Below are 22,491 nucleotides of genomic sequence, written 5' to 3' on the forward strand. Positions count from 1 at the left end.
GGGACCAATTAACCTTCCTCCCATAACGCCGCACCATACATTAATCCGCCAAGGTCGCTGATCTTCCACTTCTCGCAGCCATCGTGGGTTTTCCGTTGCCCAATAGTGCGTATTATGCCGGTTACGTTACCACTGTTGGTGAATGACGTTTCGTCGCTAAATAGAACGCGTGCAAAAAATCTGTCATAGTCCCATAATTTCTCTTGTGCCCAGTGGCAGAACTGTACACGACGTTCAAAGTCGTCGCCATGCAATTCCTGGTGCATAGAAATATGGTACTGGTGCAGTCGATGTTGATGTAGCATTCTCAACACCGACGTTTTTGAGATTCCCGATTTTCGCGCAATTTGTCTGCTACTGATGTGCGGATTAGCCACGACAGCAGCTAAAACACCTACTTGGGCATCATCATTTGTTGCCGGTCGTGGTTGACATTTCACATGTGGCTGATCACTTCCTGTTTCCTTAAATAACGTAACTATCCGGCGAACGGTCCGGACACTTGGATGATGTCGTCCAGGATAGCACACGCCCGTTGGGCATTTTGATCAAAATAGCCATACATCAACACGATATCGACCTTTTCCGCAATTGGTAAACGGTCCATTTTTAACACGGGTAATGTATCACGAAGCAAATACCGTCCGCACTGGCGGAATGTTACATGATACCACGTACACATACGTTTGTGACTATTACAGCGCCATCTATCACAAAGGGGAAAAAGTGGTCCAACTAAAACATTCATACTTCTTTACGTACTACACGAATATGTAATAAAAAATGGGCGTTCCTATTAAAAAAAAACGCAGTTGATATTCGTTTGACCTATGGCAGCGCCATGTAGCGGGCCAACCTTATCGCCATCTGGTTTCCCCCTTCAAGCTAGGCGAGTTCCGTTCTTTGTATTTTTTTCGTTTGAAGCTTATTTCGTGAGATATTTGGCCCGGTCACTATCAATGGACCACCCTGTATAAAAAGGAAAAAAACTGATCCTAGCAATTACAGAGGTATATCCATCCTACCAATGTCATATAAGGTGTTGTTGGTGTTGTTCGTGGCACTTTTAAAGAGAACTAAAGGGATTCTAGACCCATAACTACGAGAGTATCAAGCAGAATGCAGGAAGATAAGGTTTTCAGCAGAGCAAACACTAAGTCTAAAGAACGTAATAGAAATGAGGAAAATCAGAAACTTGAAATAAGTGGTAACTTTTGTAGATTTTAAAAAAGCGCATGACTCAATTGACAGAAATGCAGTGATCAGTGTTGTAAAGGAATTCGGGCTCGACAATAAAACAACAGAAATAATCAAAGGGACTTCAACAAACACAACACCAAAAGTAAAATTTATGGCGAAACTGTCGTAATCCTCTGAAATAAAATCAGAAGCAAAACAGGAAGATGGTTTCAAAATGGTTCAAATGGCTCTGAGCACTATGGGACTTAACATCTGTGGTCATCAGTCCCCTAGAACTTCGAACTACTTAAACCTAACTAACGTAAGGACATCACACACATCCATGCCCGAGGCAGGATTCGAACCTGCGACCGTAGCAGTCGCGCGGTTCCGGACTGAGCGCCTAGAACCGCTAGACCATCGCGGCCGATGAAGATGGTTTATCACCCCTATTGTGCATTAGAGAAAGTAGTGAGAGAATGGAGAAAATCCATCAACAGTAAGGGTGTTCAGCTAGGAAGAAGCGCAGACAAATTCACCATAGATTGTCTAGTTCCTGCAGATGATATGACATTAACTACAGATCCACTGGATAGTACCAAAGAGCAAATCAGCGAACTACAGAAACAAGTAAACAAAATAGAACTAAAAATATCATTGGAAAAAACACATTTCATGGCAAATATCAGTATGCGCCACCAAACCTTAAAATTTATAACAACACATTAACTAAAACAAACTGTTTTAAACACCTAGGAGAATAGACGACAAGCAACACAAAAGAAATGATAGCCATAGAAAATAGGGTACATAAAATGGAAAGAGCATTGTAAGTGACAAAAAACATGAATAACAAAAAAGCTTTGTCCTGGAACACAAAATTTAGACAGTATCACACAGTGGTAAGGTCTGAAACACTGTTTGCAGCAGAAACACTTAAAATAACAGAATTTAGGGATCTTGAAAAACTGAAAGAAGAATTCTAAGGAAAATACTGGGTTGGGTTGTTTTGGGGAAGGAGACCAGACAGCGAGGTCATCGGTCTCATCGGATTAGGGAAGGACGTGGAAGGAAGTCGGCCGTGCCCTTTGAAAGGAACCATCCCGGCATTTGCCTGGAGCCATTTAGGGAAATCAAGGAAAACCTAAATTAGGATGGCCGGACGCGGGATTTAACCGTCGTCCTCCCGAATGCGAGTCCAGTGCAAGGAAAATACTGGGACCCAGAAGTAATAATAGTGTTGACTACAAATTAAAGTCAAACAAAGAGTCTATTTGAAAATAGAAAAGCTAACTGATGTAATTAGGAAAAAGAAGACAGTTTTGGGTCTCATATACCGAATGGATAGTAACAAACTAACCAAGCAGATCTTCAATTAGTAAGCAGCTACAAAACCGAATCCACATGGTTCTCCGAACTTGACAAAGATATGAAAAACATGGGAATCAGAATGGACACAATGCACAACAGAATTTTTTACAGTAGCTACACAAAAGGAAGGATTTCAGGGAACAGAGAGGTCTGCGAAAGGAAGAAAGTAGACCCAGGAAGAAAAGGAGCGGCGCTCTCGGCGGATGGAGGAAGTCTGGGAACAACGAAAATTAAATACAAACAAGCAAAATAAAATTTGATTTATCGTATCCTCCAAAAGGGTTATTCGAATAAATAATAAATAACTCGGAAACGGTGTAACGCATCCACTTTTCCTAAACAGCTATTTTTTAGTAAAACATACCCTGCAACAACGTTACAAGTTTCTAATACTGTTTCTGACCACTCAGTATTTTTTTTTTTTTTATTTCGAGAACACAAGCAGTCTACAGTGCAACATAATTTTGCGGGAATTTCGACGTAATTCATGTAAGTCTACAACAATTCTAACATGAAGATAGCTTAAAGATATGTTTACAATGTTTTCATTCTCTTCTGGGTGCAATTACAATTACATAGGCCGTTTCTGACATCGTTTTTGTTCCTGTAGGGCACCACTAGCCGAAGGTGCTTTCGCCGTAAGTTGTCACTTCACGTAAACGACAGCAAATGTAATCTGAATGTGAACAACTGTATGAAGATGAACCTGTCGATTGGAAATGGGTAACGGGACTATTTGGGTAAATAAATAGCCTTATTAACGGTGGCCAGTTGCTGCTTTCTTATTTTCGAGGGTCAAATTGTATTATTTAATATTACTATCATGTTAGTGTCTTGAAAGGATGGTATAAAATGAACATCAACAAAAGCAAAATGGGGATAATGGAATGTAGTAGAATTAAGTCGGGTGATGCTGAGGGAATTAGATTAGGAAATGAGACACTTAAAGTAGTAAAAGAATTTTGCTATTTGGGGAGCAAAATAACTGATGATGGTCGAAGTAGACAGGATATAAAATGTAGACTGGCAATGGCAACGAAAGCGTTTCTGAAGAAGAGAAATTTGTTAAAATCGAGTATTCATTTAAGTGTCAGGAAGTCGTTTCTGAAAGTATTTGTATGGAGTGAAGCCACGTATGGAAGTGAAACGTGGACGATAAATAGTTTAGACAAGGAGAGAATAGAAGCTTTCGAAATGTGGTGTTATAGAAGAATGCTGAGGATTAGATGGGTAGACCACATAAGTAATGAGGAGGTATTGAACAGAATTGGGGAGAAGAGGAGTTTGTGGCACAACTTGACTAGAAGAAGGGATCGGTTGGTAGGACATGTTCTGAGGCATCAAGGGATCGCCAATTTAGTACTGGAGGGCAGCGTGGAGGGTAAAAATCTTAGAGGGAGACCAAGAGATGAGTACACTAAGCAGATTCAGAAGTATGTAGGTTGCAGTAGGTACCGGGAGATAAAGAAGCTTGCACAGGATAGGGTAGCATGGAGAGCAGCATCAAATCAGTCTCAGGACTGAAGACCACAACAACAACAACAACAACAACAACAACATCATGTTCTGTCAAGTAGCAACGGAACATTCTCGGCCTTTGCGATGTATAGCGTATTGCAACGAAATGAGCTGACTGATTTCTCGTGTTCACCCCTGTCTCCTCGCCGCCGGGTCGTACTAGAAGGGTGTCCACAACAGGTAGCCGGTCCGGCAGAGGCGCGAGACCGCAGTCAGCTGGCGGCCGCGCTGTCCGCTTCCTGCCCGAGCCACTACCTGCCGCCCGCAGCCACTACCTGTTCATCCGGTGCGTCGCACCCCCACCACACTCCGTACGCGCAGAATCCCTTCCGAGGCCCGTCAACGACCAGGCCTCCCGCCACGCTTTTCCGGCCCGCCTCCCTCCTTGTAATCCGATTTACCACGGCTGAAAGGATTCTCCCGCCGCTCGCCGCGCTCCCACGTACGCGGGTGGGGTGTCAGTCCTCAGAGGCATGGAACAAGTCACACCATCTCTTTCCAGCACTTGCTACGGAAAGTTCCAGAGGTGTCATTTGCTTCTGGCATGTTCGAAGTTGTCTATGAGTGTCTAACGAAGATTTCTCGGCTCCACTTTGATCTTTGGCGTAACGAAAATGTACACTACTGGCCATTAAAATTGCTACACCAAGAAGAAATGTAGATGATAAACGGGTATTCATTGGACAAATATATTGTACTAGAACTGACATTTGATTACATTTTCACGCAATCTAGGAGCGTAGATCCTGAGAAATCAGGAGCCACAACAACGACCTCTGGCCGTAATAACGGCCTTGATACGCCTGGGCATTGAGTCAGAGTTTGGATGGCGTGTACAGGTACAGCTACCCATGCAGCTTCAACACGATACCACAGTTCATAAAGAGTAGTGACGCGTATTGTGACGAGTCAGTTGCTCAGCCACCATTGACCAGACGTTTTCAGTTGGTGAGAGATCTGGAGAATGTGGTGGCCAGGGAAGCAGTAGAACATTTTCTGTATCCAGAAAGGCCCGTATAGGACCTGCAACATGCGGTCGTGCATTATCCTGCTCAAATGTAGGGTTTTACAGGGATCGAATGAAGGGTAGAGCCACGGGTCGCAACACATCTAAAATGTAACTTCCACTGTTCCAAGTGCCGTCAATGTGAACAAGAGGTGACCGAGACGTGTAACCAATGGCACCCCATACCATCACACCTAGTGATACACCAGTATGGCGTTGACGTACACGCTTCCAATGTGCGTTCACCGCGATGTCGCTAAACACGGATGCGACAATCATGATGCTGTAAACAGAACCTGGATTCATCCAAAAAAAGACGTTTTGCCATTTGTGCACCCAGGTTCGTCGTTGAGTACACCATCGCTGGCGCTTCTGTATGTGATGCAGCGTCAAGGGTAACCGCAGCCATGGTCTCCGAGCTGATAGTCCATGCTGCTGCAAACGTCGTCGAACTGTTCGTGCAGATGGTTGTTGTCTTGCAAACGTCCCCATCGGTTGACTCAGGGATCGGGACGTGGCTGCACGATCCGTTACAGCCATGCGGATAAGATGCCTGTCTTCTCGACTGCTAGTGGTACGAGGTCGTTGGGATCCAGCACGGCGTTCCGTATTACGCTCCTCAACCCACCGATTCCATTTTCTTTTAACAGTCATTGGATCTCGACCAACGCCAGCAGCAATGCCGCGATACGTTAAACCGCAATCGCGATAGGCTACAATCCGACCTTTATCAAAGTCGGAAACGTGATGGTACGCATTTTTCCTCCTTACACGAGGCATGACAACAACGTTTCACCAGGCTACGCCGGGCTACTGCTGTTTGTGTACGAGAGATCGGTTGGAAACTTTCCTCATGTCAGCACGTTGTAGGTGTCGCCACCAGCACCAACCTTGTGTGAATGGTCTGAAAAGCTAATCATTTGCATATCACAGCATCTTCTTCCTGTCGGTTAAATTTCGCGTCTGTAGCACGTCATCTTCGTGGTGTAGCACGCGGGCGGCGTGCTACATTTTTGAGCGTCACTGGACATTGACGTAGAGTTCCTGATTTTGACTTGTCGATTTTTCCGGAGTCTGAAACGGAATGCACTCAACTTCGAGGTCTCAGATCACCTGTTGCTTTTGTAAATAGAAATTGTCTTGACGGCAGAGAGTTGCCCCACGCTGGGGCCCACGGGACAGTTCTATCCGCCGGCCGAAGTGGCCGAGCGGTTCTAGTCGCTACAGTCTGGAACCGCGCAACCGCTACGGTCGCAGGTTCGAATCCTGCCTCGGGCATGGATGTGTGTAATGTCCTTAGGTTAGTTAGGTTTAAGTAGTTCTAAGTTCTAGGGGACTGATGACCTCAGATGTTAAGTCCCATAGTGCTCAGAGCCATTTGAACCATTTTTTAGAATTGCAGAAGGGACTATAGTGTTTGGCTATGTCAATGACTACACCGTGAATGAAGTCACAACATTTGTCGCTATCTCATCGCGGTCTGCCCAGGAGTGGTAAATGGAAATGAGTTCTATCCAGTAAGTTCGGTCCTACGACAGCGTATCTCTTGCAGATGAGACTGTCCTGATGGTGGCCAGCCTAGATTTGTCTTCTTCATGGAGGATACATCATGCACCACCATAACTTAATTTCTCCACCTTCCCCCGCCGAACCCTGTTTCCTCGTCCTTTCGGCTTACTAAGAGCTCGAATGTCCCTTATTGTATCATTATGCTCGTTTTGCGAGATCTGGGTGGCGGAAGATACTTTATCGTCTGCCTCTTATAGGGACGCACGCTCTCAGGAATGCAACACTAAACCTCTTCGTCATTCGTAACACGACTCTTGTGGCGTCTTCTAAAGGAGTTTGATGAGTATTTCCATAACGTTCTAGTATTTACTGCGAATCTGTCCAGAAACGTGCTTCTTTTCTCTGCATCTCACACACACACCTTTGAACCAGCCAGAGAAATCTGCAATAACCGAGCGTTGTCTGAGTACAGGACACAGTATGGAATACAAGAACACCAAAATTCTCTCGTCGACGTTTTCGTACTGGGGCAGCGTTATTAAAGAAGCAGTGGAAATTGGCACCTCAACTACTCCTAATCTGCTTAACAGGGACACAGGATACCAACTCAGCACTGCATGGGGTCCAGCGTTGGTCATGTTAAAATTACAGCGGCTGGAAGAAGAACTGTTGGTCGTACAAGGGATGACGCTGCGTTGGCGACATAGATAATCGGACAACAACGGCGAGGATAGGCACACGCCAGCGCGATCACGTTATTGATAGGCGGCTACCGCCGGCCGGGGTGGCCGAGCGGTTCTAGGCGCCACAGTCTGGAACCGCGCGATCGCTATGGTCGCAGGTTCGAATCCTGTCTCGGGCATAGATGTGTGTGATGTCCTTACGTTAGTTAGGTTTAAGTAGTTCTAAGTTCTAGGGGACTGATGACCTCAGATGTTAAGTCCCATAGTGATCAGGGCCATTTGAACCATTTGATTGACAGTCTTTATGCGTGCGTCGAAGATGTAGGTTCCTCTTCCGACAGGTGGCGTAGCTGTGTTTGTCGCAACCGATCAGCACATCTGCGCTATTGGTCATCGAATTCGGCACGTTCACTCCTGCACAGTTTCTTCTCAGACTGCCATAGGTGCCGGCCGCGGTGGCCGTGCTGCTCTAGGCGCTTCAGTCCGGAACCGCGTGACTGCCACGGTCGCAGGTTCGAATCCTGCCTCGGGCATGGATGTGTGTGATGTGCTTAGGTTAGTTAGGTTTAGGTAGTTCTAAGTTCTAGCGGACTGATGACCTAAGATGTTAACTCCCATAGTGCTCAGAGCCATTTGAACTGCCATAAGAAGGAGGCTTCGATCACAGCCACTCAGCAGCGTGTTCGCCGCACCTGAAGAAGTCAGTCAGTTGCGCCGAGGAAATATTGTGGAAACTTCACGACGAGCTCTGACGTCTCGCGCGAGAGCCATATTTACGTGTTTATTTCGACGCCCGCTCGGTTAGCCGCGCGGTCTAACGCGCTGCTTCCCAAAAGGGAAGGCGTGCCGGTCCCCAGCACGAATCCGCCCTGCGGATTAATGTCGAGGTCCGGTGTACCAGCCAGTTTGTAGATGGTTTTCAAGGCGGTTTTCCATCTACCTCGGCGAATGCGGGCTGGTTCCCTTTGTTCCGCAGCAGACAGTGTCCGCGATTCGGCGACTGCTGCACAACCACCGTTTCCACGTACACGTACGCGAACACCATAATTATTCTACCACGCAAACATTTGGGGCACACTCGTCTGCAAGAGAAGTTCCTGGGGCAGCGGGGGGGGGGGGGGGGGGGGGGGGGGGGGGAGGGACGGAGGGAGACGGGGGCCCCTCTGGGAACCGTACCTCACAATAACTCTGGTTTCGGTATGGGGCGGTGGGGCGGCGGTGGGGTGGGTAGACTGCTGTGCGGTTGTGAACCACTGAGGGCTACGGCGGGACGAAGCCTCTCCGTCGTTTCTAGGTCCTCGGTTTAATACAATGCAATAAAACTTATTTACTTGTTTATTTTTTATTGGTGGAAGGCTTATCCCATTTTGTCTTGCGTTACTCAACCTTCTTTCACTGACGAACATGTTGCTGGCAGCAAGCTCGGCCAATCATAACATGAGCGGTTTTGGCTGGCCTGAAAGTTTACCGCAGCCGGTCAGACCGTTGGTCCCTCCACATTGACTAGCGCTCAGTAGAGAAGGGTGATTCGCGAAGGAAAGGGTCCAAAGGGGTGGCCGACTTCCTTCTTCGTCGGGTGGTCTCTCGTCTTATTTCAGCTGCACCATTCTTCGTCCTACCCCGAGTTATAGTTTCATTCATTGCGCGTATCCGTAACTGTTCTCGAAATCTCGACTGTAGTTCTTTATGTACACCGTTCAGAGTGCACGTCCAGCAAGTTATAACTTTGTGTAATTATACATTATAATTAGAACAGGAATAACCAGCTTTTGGACTTTGTTGCTTTTTTTACTTTACTTTCTTGATATGAAAAGCCGGAGAGGAATCCCGCCTTATCCAAGACGCCGTTTTATAGTTTTGTTATTTCTCTTGTGCTTTGCTGGTAATATGTATGAAATGAGTGTGTGACAGCAAGAAACGATAAAAGCAAGGAAATCCGTGCTTTAACACGTCACAAACAAGGGAAGCAAGATCATAATATCGAAAAAGAAAAAAGCATGACAAGCTATTGAATGTGTGGTAGCTCTACAGCTACCAGCATACACAACTGAAAGTGTCATGTGAGAAAGAAAATAAACAAAATTCCATCTGATGATAGCACATAATGTGCTGGAACATGTGTAGGTAGTAACGAAACTGTCAAACGATGACTTGCATAAGGCGGTATTTCTCCCAGATTTCTTTCTTTCTATTTTTTTAATAGCATACTACGATTAGCAGGAACTCGCTTTCCAACATGCTAGTTAGAGCGTTTTGAAAACAAGCTTCTACAAATCATAATTACCAAGGACAATGTTTAAATTTGTATATATTTGTTCCAAGAGTCGTTAAAAAATAAAATGCTAAAATGAATGTAAAAGAATTTATTAATACAATTTCCTCGCCCATATTTACTTTTCCGCTGCTTGGGCACTACTAGTAAACCTTCGAAGGTATTAAAGGGCGGTAGGAATACCTGGGAGTCCACTGTAATCTCAGTTTCGGTCGCCTGAAGAATATATTTTCACTCTGCAGCGCAATGTGCGTCAATTTGAAACATTCTAACAGATTAAAGTATGTGCGGACCGAAACTCTAACCTAGGATCTGTGCCTTTCACGGTCAACTACGATGATATTCCGGCGGAAGTAAAGCTATTAAAGCGGGCCGTGAGTCTTACTTGGATAGCTCTGTCGGAGAGCCTCTGCCGGCAAAATACAAAGATCCCCATCTACCAAACAATTTTAATCTGCCATGAAGCACCAATTATTTTAGTTCTAATATGGAAAATTTTGGATTCCAGTTGAGTATGACGCAGTTACAATATTTAGCCCAAATTTCAGTTTCCTAAAATAGCAATTTCTTTTTGGAAGTGGAGTATATGTGCCACGAGAGACCGAGTTTCCATTAGAAACATTTTAAAAATATCTGCACAGAAGTGTAGCAGGCGAAAGGGGGGGGGGGGGCAAAGCCGGGATGGGGGGAAAGCGCAGTCGTTGACTTCCCGTAGAAAAAAAAACTTTCTTAAAAAATGTTGGCTTTCGGACGTACCCATACAGCCATCTCAACACTGGAAATGTTATTCTACAGATTGTTCTGACAAACTACATTAGTTTAAATCGGAACCTGGTACGAATTACACAGATTTAATATAGGACAGATTCGGACATAAAACCGAATTTATATCCGCTGTGTAGTGAAACGAATAAACAGTACGAAAATGTAACACGGGATACACAGAGGTAGTATGCTATAAAAATCCTAGTGGTAACGGCATAAGAAGTGATAAACCGCTACTGGTACAAAATTTGGGATATTCCCAGTTCAATCAATATTGAAGACTATGTATCCGAATAAGCAATAAAATTTTCTTAGGTATGTCCTGTAAGAATTGTTTCAAAGCTGGCGGATAGGGAATAGAATATTCGGGCAGGCCTATAAGCACCATCTAGACAGAATATGAGAACGGCATACAAGAACCACATTTGGATATAACAGCCATAGGGATAGACATGCCAGTATTCAGTCACATACATGTAGGAGGTGCATCGTGACATACATTTATAGGCTGAGCGTCCTATATCCTGCTGAGTAGCACGCGTGGGAATATAGTCAGTTAATTGTTCTTTGGTCTTTCCCTGGCATTCTAATTACCAAGAGGATTAGATTAGTCGCGCAGGGAGCTATATCGGAAGTTGGCGCCGTTGGCGAACTCGCGCAGTATGTCATACGTTGCCATATTGTTGGATGCTAGCAAAGTTTGGAGGCTGATACTTGCAACTAAGAAAAAAAATTTTCGCAAACCGAATTCGCATTACGCCTTACTCCACAAACAACAGTATCAGTTCAGTATCAGTTTGAAGTAAGGCGGAAACTTGTAATAGGCACTGACTTGTATCAAATTTAACGAGAACCATTTGTCGCGAAATGTCAAAACGATTTCACCATAGCTAATGAGCTACACCCCTCACCTCCAGCTCAGATCCTGTTTACACTCTTGTTATTAGGTACAGTGCTTCTCGTTTCTCATTATGCTCTTTTAATAGGCGTAGAGAGTTTTACGTCTAGATATACACTCCTGGAAATTGAAATAAGAACACCGTGAATTCATTGTCCCAGGAAGGGGAAACTTTATTGACACATTCCTGGGGTCAGATACATCACATGATCACACTGACAGAACCACAGGCACATAGACACAGGCAACAGAGCATGCACAATGTCGGCACTAGTACAGTGTATATCCACCTTTCGCAGCAATGCAGGCTGCTATTCTCCCATGGAGACGATCGTAGAGATGCTGGATGTAGTCCTGTGGAACGGCTTGCCATGCCATTTCCACCTGGCGCCTCAGTTGGACCAGCGTTCGTGCTGGACGTGCAGACCGCGTGAGACGACGCTTCATCCAGTCCCAAACATGCTCAATGGGGGACAGATCCGGAGATCTTGCTGGCCAGGGTAGTTGATTTACACCTTCTAGAGCACGTTGGGTGGCACGGGATGCATGCCGACGTGCATTGTCCTGTTGGAACAGCAAGTTCCCTTGCCGGTCTAGGAATGGTAGAACGATGGGTTCGATGACGGTTTGGATGTACCGTGCACTATTCAGTGTCCCCTCGACGATCACCAGTGGTGTACGGCCAGTGTAGGAGATCGCTCCCCACACCATGATGCCGGGTGTTGGCCCTGTGTGCCTCGGTCGTATGCAGTCCTGATTGTGGCGCTCACCTGCACGGCGCCAAACACGCATACGACCATCATTGGCACCAAGTCAGAAGCGACTCTCATCGCTGAAGACGACACGTGTCCATTCGTCCCTCCATTCACGCCTGTCGCGACACCACTGGAGGCGGGCTGCACGATGTTGGGGCGTGAGCGGAAGACGGCCTAACGGTGTGCGGGACCGTAGCCCAGCTTCATGGAGACGGTTGCGAATGGTCCTCGCCGATACCCCAGGAGCAACAGTGTCCCTAATTTGCTGGGAAGTGGCGGTGCGGTCCCCTACGGCACTGCGTAGGATCCTACGGTCTTGGCGTGCATCCGTGCGTCGCTGCGGTCCGGTCCCAGGTCGACGGGCACGTGCACCTTCCGCCGACCACTGGCGACAACATCGATGTACTGTGGAGACCTCACGCCCCACGTGTTGAGCAATTCGGCGATACGTCCACCCGGCCTCCCGCATGCCCACTATACGCCCTCACTCAAAGTCCGTCAACTGCACATACGGTTCACGTCCACGCTGTCGCGGCATGCTACCAGTGTTAAAGACTGCGATGGAACTCCGTATGCCACGGCAAACTGGCTGACACTGACGGCGGCGGTGCACAAATGCTGCGCAGCTAGCGCCATTCGACGGCCAACACCGCGGTTCCTGGTGTGTCCGCTGTGCCGTGCGTGTGATCATTGCTTGTACAGCCCTCTCGCAGTGTCCGGAGCAAGTATGGTGGGTCTGACACACCGGTGTCAATGTGTTCTTTTTTCCATTTCCAGGAGTGTATTTTACATTAGTTTACATACAGTGTAGATTTTAAACGTATGTGACTGAGTGACGCAATTTATGTTGTTAATTTACGGTATACTTAGAAGTTTTGTTCTAGGATACTAAATTTGGGCCGGCCGCAGTGGCCGAGCGGTTCTATGCACTACAGTCTGGAACCGCGCGACCGCTACGGTCGCAGGTTCGAATGCTGCCTCGGGCATGTATGTTTGTGATGTCCTTACGTTAGATAGGTTTAAGTAGTTCTAAGTTCTAGGGGACTGATGACCTCAGAAGCTAAGTCCCATAGTGCTCAGAGCTCTTTGAACCATTTTTTGAACTAAATTTGGAAATAATATTTGTTCACATACCTCACATGACGCTATTAGTTGTGTATGCTGGTAGCTTTAGATCTACCAAACATTCTACAGCTTGTCATCTAATATCAACAAAAACTTTTCTATTTTTTTGTTTATGTACACCACAAAGCTATAACAGGCGACATGGTGGCAGAAACGTTGTATTTTGCTGATAAATTGTGTAAAATTCGTGTGTAATAGTAAGAAAATACAAAACCACAAGAAATAAGTACTTAAACACGTCACAAGAAGTGAAGCACGACCACAGATACCACAGAATAGACACCTGTAAGTAACACGCTAAATAACGCAATATACAGGATGTTTGTTTTAACTGGAGGGAACTTAAAGTCCCGAAAAGGACACGCCGCATTAAAAAAAATGTTCTAGGTGAATTGTTAATATAAGTAAAGGGGACTTCTGTCTGTGTTACAACTGGCCACCTCCTAAACACCCTTCCTGCGTGGGCGGGGTCAAATTTGCAGTTTCAAATGGGAAACACATCCCCGTTTTCATTTCATATTCGGATTCCACGCCGAAAAATACCTGCGGCTTACTCAAAGCATTGTTTCCCATTCGTGATACATGGCACTATTAAGTGTACCTGCCGCTACATTTGGTTCTGCATTTCATTACGACTTAAATGTAAACCTTTGTGTTCTAACGGTTGATATTGACGTTCAAACAATACTTGAGCGTTGGAATTGTGTTTTTTACAGTACAAATGACATGGCTAGACACTGACATTTGTGGAAGATAAGCTACTTGGGGTAACATAGTTTTCTATTCCCTAAGTGGTTGATTATGGTGAGTCCCCAAACCAACGGACTTCGGTGGACGCCCTCGAACCCATTAAGGTGACATTTAGGTGTGTGTTTCTACCCACACGCCGTTGACTCTCGTGCTGGCGGGTAGGCAGCTACCGGCTGAATACAAACCACAACCATTGTAATAGCCGGCCGCAGTGGCCGAGCGGTTCTAGGCGCTTCAGTCTGGAACCGCGCGACCGCTACGGTTGCAGGTTCGAATCCTGCCTCGGGCATGGATGTGTGTGATGTCCTTAGGCTAGTTGGGTTTAAGTAGTTCTAGGTTCTAGGGGACTGATGACCTCAGATGTTAAGTCCCATAGTGCTCAGAGCCATTTGAAACATTTGAACCATTGTAATAAGATAAAATGTCCATGAAGAGACAGGCACGCATATATCGTGTAAACACTCACGCGCTCACCGAAATCAAGGATCGTAGTGGTGAGAGACCAGGGGACTCTCCGATACCGAGCATCTCTATGGCATGTTACACTCACGTCGTCGTCCCTGGATGTCGCTAAACATAGTTCCTAACCAGACACTGAAACGGCTAATCATAATGTACTGTACAATAAAATTTGAAACTCTAAAGTAAATTTCGAACGTTAACATCAACAATTAGAACATAGAGATTTACATTTACATTGCAAATGAAATTTAGAATCAAATACGTCGGTTCTTAATGGCAAAACCTGGCACACTTAATATTTGCAGATTACAGTGCCATCTACTACGAGCGGAAAACAGTGGTGTAAGTAAACCGTAATTGGTTTTTGGCGTAAAATCCGAATATGCGATAAAAAAGGGTGGGGGAGTTCTTATTTGAAAATACGAAGTTGTCACCGCCCACGCAGGAGGGTGGGTAGGAGGTGGCTAGTCGTAGCACAGACAGATACCCCCTTTACTGGTATAACTTTTCACCTAGAACATTTTTTTTTTTTACGATGCGTCGTTTTCGAGATATTTGGTTGTCTCTAGTTAAAACAAAAACTTTGTTTATCGCTTCTCAGTCGAAAATGAACGATAAACGGAAAAATAGAAAACGTTTCGTTGTTTCCAGACGGCAAGCTGTAGAATGTACAGAGGGATCCAAAAAAATGTATCCATTGTTTAAGAGTCTATAACTGGCAAACTAATTGACGGAGTTGTCTCATCGTTGATAGTGTAACAGTTTGTAGTTCCGGCAATCGCCACACAAGCGTTGTATTGCGTTGTTTTGTTTTGTCAGATGACACTTGCCAGATAGTCAGTGTTTTGTTCCTAGTTGCGCCTAGTTACTCGAGTAAACATCTGTGTCGCAAGGCTTACGTTCTATGAAAGGAATTCAGTTTTGAAGTGGTATTTTCAGTACGAAAACATTAATGAGGTTCAACGGCAATGGCGAAATGAGTATCAAACCGAGCCACCGACACGTTTAACGATTCTTCGCATTCGAGACAAATTTGAAGCCGAAGGCTGTGTTAAAGATGTACACAAATAACGATCTGGACGACCAGTAACAGTAACAAGTCCGGCTAACTCCCGTCGTGTGTTACAACAATTCACTCGCTCACCACAGAAGTTTGTGAGACAGTGTGCCGCTGAAACTGGAATGAGTCGCTCAAGTGTTCGGCGAATTTTGAAGACAGCAAAGTGGAAGTGCTACATCCCACGATTGCTACACGCAATGAACGAGGACGACCCAGATCGTAGAATGGAATACTGCGAGTGGTTTGCTAACATGGTGCGCAAAGATGAAGAGTTTGCAGAGATGATTGTATGGTCTGATGAGGCACAGTTCAAACTCAGTGGTACAGTAAATCGCCACAATTGCATCTAATGGGCCGCCGAAAATCCGAACGTCCATGTAGACAAAGCCGTGAATTTGCCAGGAGTAAATGTGTGGTGTGGGTTGTCTTACCGGGGCTTGATTGGGCCATTCTTCTTTGACAGCACAGTTATCGGTGAGGTGTACCTTCAGAAGCTTCAGACATCCATTTTACCTGCCATCCCAGACCTGTATGGAGACGGAAGAGTTTACTTTCAACAAGATGGTGCCTCAGCCCACTACCAAAATCGTGTTACGGCATATCTCGACGAAAATCTACCAGGAAGATGGATAGGCTTCAAATGGTTCAAATGGCTCTGAGCACTATGGGACTTAACATCTAAGGTCATCAGTCCCCTAGAACTTAGAACTACTTAAACCTAACTAACCTAAGGACAGCACACACATCCATGCCCGAGGCAGGATTCGTACCTGCGACCGTAGCGGTCGCGCGGTTCCAGACTGTAGCGCCTAGAACCGCTCGGCCACCCCGGCCGGCTGAAGATGGATAGGCCGTAGAGGTACTGTGGAGTATCCACCACGTTCCCCAGACCTAACTCCTCTGGACTTTTACCTGTGGGGAACACTAAAGGACGCCGTTTGTCGACAAAAGCCAGGCACATTGGATGAACTTCGAGAATCCATCGTACATTCCTGTGCAAATATCCAACTGAACACGTTGCAGTCAGTAGTTGGTGCTGCAGTTCGGCGGCATCGTTTGTGTGTGGATGTTAATGGTGACCATTTCGAACACATACAGTGATATCTTTAAGTTATCGCGAATCTCTTGCCCAACGTAAAGTCCCGAGCGACAGGTGACGCCTGTATATAAGAAGGGTAGAAGGACGGATCCTCAAAATTACAGACCGATATCGTTAACATCGGTTTGTTGCAGGGTTCTCGAACATATTCTCAGTTCGACTATAATGAATTGCCTTGAGACAGAGAAGTTGCTGTCTATGCATCAGCACGGCTTTAGAAAGCATCGCTCCTGCGAAACACAACTCGCCCTTTTTTCACATGATATCTTGCGAACCATGGATGAAGGGTATCAGACGGATGACATATTCCTTGACTTCTGGAAAGCGTTTGACTCGGTGCTCCACTGCAGACTCCTAACTAAGGTACAAGCATATAGGATTGGTTCCCAAATATGTGAGTGGCTCGAAGACTTCTTAAGTAATAGAACCCAGTAGTGTGTCCTCGATGGTGAGTGTTCATCGGAGGTGAGGGTATCATCTGCAGTGCCCCAGGGAAGTGTGGTAAGTCCGCTGTTGTTTTCTGTCTACATAAATGATCTTTTGGATAGGGTGGATAGCAATGTGCGGCTGTTTGCTGATGATGCTGTGGTGTACGGGGAGGTGTCGTCGTTGAGTGACTGTAGGAGGATACAAGATGACTTGGACAGGATTTGTGATTGGTGTAAAGAATGGCAGCTAACTCTAAATATAGATAAATGTAAATTAATGCAGATGAATAGGAAAAAGAATCCCGTAATGTTTGAATACTCCATTAGTAGTGTAGCACTTGACACAGTCACATCAATTAAATATTTGGGCGTAACATCGCAGAGCGATATGAAGTGCGACAAGCATGTAATGGCAGTTGTGGGGAAGGCAGATAGTCGTCTTCGGTTCATTGGTAGAATTTTGGGAAGATGTGGTTCATCTGTAAAGGAGACCGCTTATAATACACTAATACGACCTATTCTTGAGTACTGCTTGAGCGTTTGGGACCCCTATCAGGTCGGATTGAGGGAGGACATAGAAGCAATTCAGAGGCGGGCTGCTAGATTTGTTACTGGTAGGTTTCATCATCACGCGAGTGTTAGGGAAATGCTTCAGGAGCTCGGGTGGGAGTCTCTGGCGGAAAGGAGGCGTTCTTTACGTGAATCGCTACTGAGGAAATTTAGAGAACCAGCATTTGAGGCTGACTGCAGTACAGTTTTACTGCCGTCAACTTATATTTCGCGGAAAGACCATAAAGATAAGAGAGATTAGGGCTCGTACAGAGGCATATAGGCAGTCATTTTTCCCTCGTTCTGTTTCGGAGTGGAACAGGGACAGAAGATCCCAGTTGTGGTACGAGGTACCCACCGCCACGCACCGTATGGTGGATTGCGGAGTATGTATGTAGATGTAGAAACTGGACTTTAAGTTACACTTTCACCAAAAATGATACAACTCCGCCAATTTGTTTGCAAGTTATAGACTTTTAAATAGTGGATAAATTTTTTTTGGACCCCTCTGTATGGTAGATGTAAAGCTTCCGACATACACAAGTTACGTCTGGGTAATAACTAAAGTAAAATTGTCTTGCATAAGGCGGAGTTCCTCTCCAGTTTTTCTTAGTACTGTAGTCGTGTTGCATTACTGGCCAATGGGTGGCTAAGGAGGTTGATGACTGACACAGGTGAGAATATACTGTGGATGGCTTTAGTGGAGTGCGACTCCCCTCGGACCTGCAGTGAGCGGCGTGGCGCGCCGCCCCTAGCCGCAGAGCGCCGCGCGCTCTGGAAATCCCCGTGTAAGCCCAAGATTCGGGCGCGGCGGGCCAGCCGACTATTTCTGTTGGCGACCGCCGCGCCGCCGGGAGGCCTGCCAAGAAAAATCGCCCCAGACGGCGCGCGCCGCACGCCGGCCCGCCTGCGCTGCGCCTCCAGCCCCGCGCCGACCACTCGCTGAGGTGCAGCCGGGTAACGCCTTCTATAGCAGCCGGAATTTTGAACGTGTCTTTAGCGCTAGGATTTCACTCGGAACAAGTCCCGCCCATTCACCCCCACCCCTCCATGGCTGTCCATAGTGTAAGGCCCTCCCCTAAACAGCCGCCAGTTCCGCAAACTGGAAGCTACATCAAAGTTGTTATCTTAATTTTATCCTTTATTTTTGAGTGTTTCGTCCGTAACTGTTTTACTTTCGTAAAATGAAGAACAAACCGTCAGTCACAACTTGGTTTATTTGCTGCACTTGTAAGATGGCAAGAACTATGCCCCTTACATGAAGTCATTAAAGATCACCTAACTGACGATGAACGAACAGTAGGGCTGAACAGAAAATGACTGACAAGGCACAATGCATCTTGTAGAGGGTATAGTATGGACGTATTGGAATAATTAATGTCGGGTGATGGTTTTAAAGTAATTCACACGACATGAAAACTTTGTGGAATGGAGTCGATTTACTGGACGCTAGTTTACCCCAGGGAAGTATTTAGAACTGACCGCGGCCGGAAGGGGGAATGGCGAAGGGAAGCGATAATAGGCAGCTTAGGGCGGCTCAAGCTCTGAGAAAGCGGTAACGCGGCGCGGCCTCCAGCCGCCTTAAGATGAGTGACAGCATGGGTGGTTGACCCCGACCGCATGCTGATGTACCGGGAAACAGACAGAGAACTTAACGCCTGTTGATTAATGTTTGTCGTCCCATTATCTGTGAAACATGCGAGAAAGCCGCGCAAAGCTACGGTGGAGCGGTCAACAGAGGTCAAAATATGCGTGTTTGTGACTATAGCAACTTCACGGTGGATTCACAGTCCGCAGAGCCTGAAGTAAATCAGGTGAAGAGTGACAGCATGAAATACGCCGGCCTCTGATGGTAACGTAGGACTGAGGAATTTGAAGTACTCTCCTGGGAGTCAGAATACCGGAAAAGTTGGTGTTCGTGCAGACGCTAACCTTGATGGGTGGCCTGGGGGGAGCGAAATAGAAGAAGTTGAGAGGAAGGTAAATTCTGTGGGAATTTGTTCACTTCCCAGAGCAGGCATTGGTCGGCGCTGGGAAGCGACGCATAATTAACGCGACTTGCGCTGCAATTGGCGTAAGTGATTTTGCTGGAGGGGAAACCGAGGCGAAGAGCGGACTGGCAGAAGTCTCAGTAGAGGTCTTCCGTTCCCAGCTTGCCTAGAGTGCAGACGTGGCGTTCATTACTCAGCTTGCCTGAGAAAGAGTGAGCATCTCTGCAGTTTAGGACTTAGCAAATGGAACGCTTGAGCTTGGAGATAGAAAGTTTTGGTTCTATGTACTGAGCAAGATAGCTAGGAGTGAACAGACGAACGCAGCCTTGCAGCACCACAAGGTTGGCCGACGTCCGCACAGCGACGCCGCTCCGCCACGCTGTATTCGGTGATATTGCGCCCGGTCCGGCCACTGATTAATTTGTTGGATCACGCCGGCAAAGTTTCCACGAGGGTTTCATGGGCCGTGTACTGTAGACTTCTTCTCACACTTCGCATTACGCCTGGGTCAGTCGATAGGAATTACTTTTGAGTTATCGCGCTTTACTCCACGCAGACTCAATTTATTGCCACTGCCTGGTTGGAGAGTCATGTAATGTGATGATTGAAGGTCGTGAGTTAAAATAAATTTGTGATAATCGACTGCATCTGTTTTCAATCAAGTAGTTGAAATCCCAAGTCACTTTCTTAATTAATTTTATCTTCAACATTTACATCTGGTGTTCAATAGCTGCATATAACATCAATGTCCACCCCTTTTTAACTAAAAGTGATCAATTCTGAATCAATTAATGTCAACACTACAACCGCAGTTCAATCAGGAGTCACAGCGCCTTATTACTTTCTTTGCGTTATCCGATATTGCGGCAGTTTTGCACTTTCTGTTAATCTGTTAGTCAATTAGCTGGGGTGAACACACGCCAAAACCAGATAAGTGACGGGTGGGGTGTTACACACTATGCATTTCGAGCCCTGGAGGCTCATCTTCAGGTGCTTTTTAGTGATTTACATCAGGTTTTTTAGTTCTTTGCCTGTTGATATTACATTTTTGTGTTACAACGTGGTATATTGTAGATATAAGTTTAATAGCGTTAATAATATGAAACTAACTTACAGTTTAACATTGCATGATGTCTGCTTCTGCTGTGCAGTTGGTATACACAATACACATCTTTAATTTTGCAGTACATACTGGGATATACAGGGTGAGTCACCCAACATTACCGCTGGATATATTTCGTAAACCACATCAAATACTGACGAATCCATTCCACAGACCGAACGTGAGGAGAGGGGCTAGTGTAATTGGTTAATACAAACCATAAAAAAATGCACGGAAGTATGTTTTTTAACACAAACCTACGTTTTTTTAAATGGAACCCCGTTAGTTTTGTTAGCACATCTGAACGTATAAAGAAATACGTAATCAGTTCCGTTTGTTGCATTGTAAAATGTTAATTACATCCGGAGATATTGTAACCTAAAGTTGGCGATTGAGTACCACTCCTCCGCTGTTCGATCGTGTGTATCGGAGAGCACCGAATTACGTAGGGATCCAAAGGGAACGGTGATGGACCTTAGGTACAGAAGAGACTGGAACGGCACATTACGTCCACATGCTAACACCTTTTTATTGGTGTTTTTCACTGTCGCACATGTACATTACCATGAGGGGTTAGGTAAACGTACACACGTGGTTTCCGTTTTCAATTACGTAGTGGATTAGAGTGTGTCCCGACATGTCAGGCCAATAGATGTTCAATGTGGTGGCCATCATTTGCTGCACACAATTGCAATCTCTGGCGTAATGAATGTCGTACACGCCGCAGTACATCTGGTGTAATGTCGCCGCAGGCTGCCACAATACGTTGTTTCATATCCTCTGTGGTTGTAGGCACATCACGGTACACATTCTCCTTTAACGTACCCCACAGAAAGAAGTCCAGAGGTGTAAGATCAGGAGAACGGGCTGGCCAATTTATGCGTCCTCCACGTCCTATGAAACGCCCGTCGAACATCCTGTCAAGGGTCAGCCTAGTGTTAATTGCGGAATGTGCAGGTGCACCATCATGCTGTTACCACATACGTCGACGCGTTTCCAGTGGGACACACTCTATTCCACTTCGTTATTGAAAACGGAAACCATGTGTGTACGTTTACCTAACCCCTCATGGTAATGTACATGTGCGTCAGTGAAAAATACCAATAAAAAGGTGTTAGCATGTGGACGTAATGTGCTGTTCCAGTCTCTTCTGTACCTAAGGTCCATCACCGTTCCCTTTGGATCCCCACGTAATTCGGTGCTCTCCGATACACACGATCGAACAGTGGCGGAGTGGTACTCAAGCGTCAATTTTAGGTTACAATATCTCCGGATGTAATTAATATTTTACAATGCAACAAACGGCACCGATTACGTATTTGTTTATATGTTCAGATGTGCTAACAAAACTAACGGGGTTCCATTCAAAAAAAACGTAGGTTTGTGTTAAAAAACATACTTCCGTGCATTTTTTTATGGTTTGTATTAACCACTTACACTAGCCCCTCTCCTCACGTTCGGTCTGTGGAATTGATTCGTCAGTATTTGATGTGGTTTACGAAATATATCCAGCGGTAACGTTAGGTGGCTCACCCTGTATACGTTGTCACACACTTTTTCGAACATTGTAGTAGCAGAACGTAAACATGTCAAAGATTCTCGTTCATACGGATGTTCTACTTCTAAATATAATCGATTTTCTTGTTTCACAGAAGATAATATTATATAGTATTACTAGTACGCAGGTATTATTAAAATAATTATTTGGCACCATGTTGTAAGTTGTCAGCTGTTTGTATTATTATAGATTTGATTCCTCAGGAAAAAATAAACTTTTAAAGGTGTAGAAAAAAGTGTGGCTGTTAAACTGTGTTTGTTCATTTAACAAGTTTTAGGAATATTTTTCTTTGTGTAGCATTATTTCTAACTGTTCTAGTAGATTAAGATTTTTACTGTTGGGTTCTGTGTGAAGTACAGTTAGGCTGTTGTGGATATCACGTCTGTGTTTATTAATATACATGTGGTTAGC

The sequence above is a fragment of the Schistocerca serialis genome, chromosome 9 (assembly GCF_023864345.2).
Source record: "Schistocerca serialis cubense isolate TAMUIC-IGC-003099 chromosome 9, iqSchSeri2.2, whole genome shotgun sequence".
NCBI lineage: Eukaryota > Metazoa > Arthropoda > Insecta > Orthoptera > Acrididae > Schistocerca > Schistocerca serialis.